Genomic DNA, 312 nt, shown 5'->3' with positions numbered 1-312 from the left:
TTTTTTTTTTTTTTTTTTTTTTTTTTTTGTTTTGGTGGTGGTGGTGTTCTGCTGCTGCTGCTGATGCTGCTGCTGCTGCAATGTATTTTTCTCCTTCCTTTTTTCCTTTTTTTTTTGGTTCTTTTGGTGGTGGTGGTGTTCTGCTGCTGCTCCTGCTGCTGCTGCTGCTCTTGCTGCTGCAGATAAAGTACTTCTCCTTTTTTTCCTTTCGTCTTCGTTCTGTTTCTGTTGTTGTCCTGCTGCTGCTGCTGCTGCTGCTGCTGCTTGATCTGCTTTGTTTTTTATCTCTTTCCCTTCTGTCTCCTTTTTGTG

The 312-nt window shown here is 42.3% G+C and overlaps 1 protein-coding gene across 1 annotated transcript in view; it reads left to right on the top strand.

The window, feature by feature from the left end:
- EMH_0026390 (uncharacterized protein) overlaps positions 1 to 312 on the top strand; it is a gene marked incomplete at both ends in the record, with an annotated part of 2,848 nt that overhangs the window by 1,623 nt on the left and 913 nt on the right. The gene's annotated exons all lie outside the window — the stretch shown is intronic.

The sequence above is a fragment of the Eimeria mitis genome, genomic scaffold (genome assembly GCF_000499745.2).
Source record: "Eimeria mitis Houghton genomic scaffold, Emh_scaff970, whole genome shotgun sequence".
Taxonomy (NCBI): domain Eukaryota; phylum Apicomplexa; class Conoidasida; order Eucoccidiorida; family Eimeriidae; genus Eimeria; species Eimeria mitis.
The sequence above is the reverse complement of the archived record's forward strand: the minus strand, read 5'-3'. Positions and strand labels throughout refer to the sequence as shown.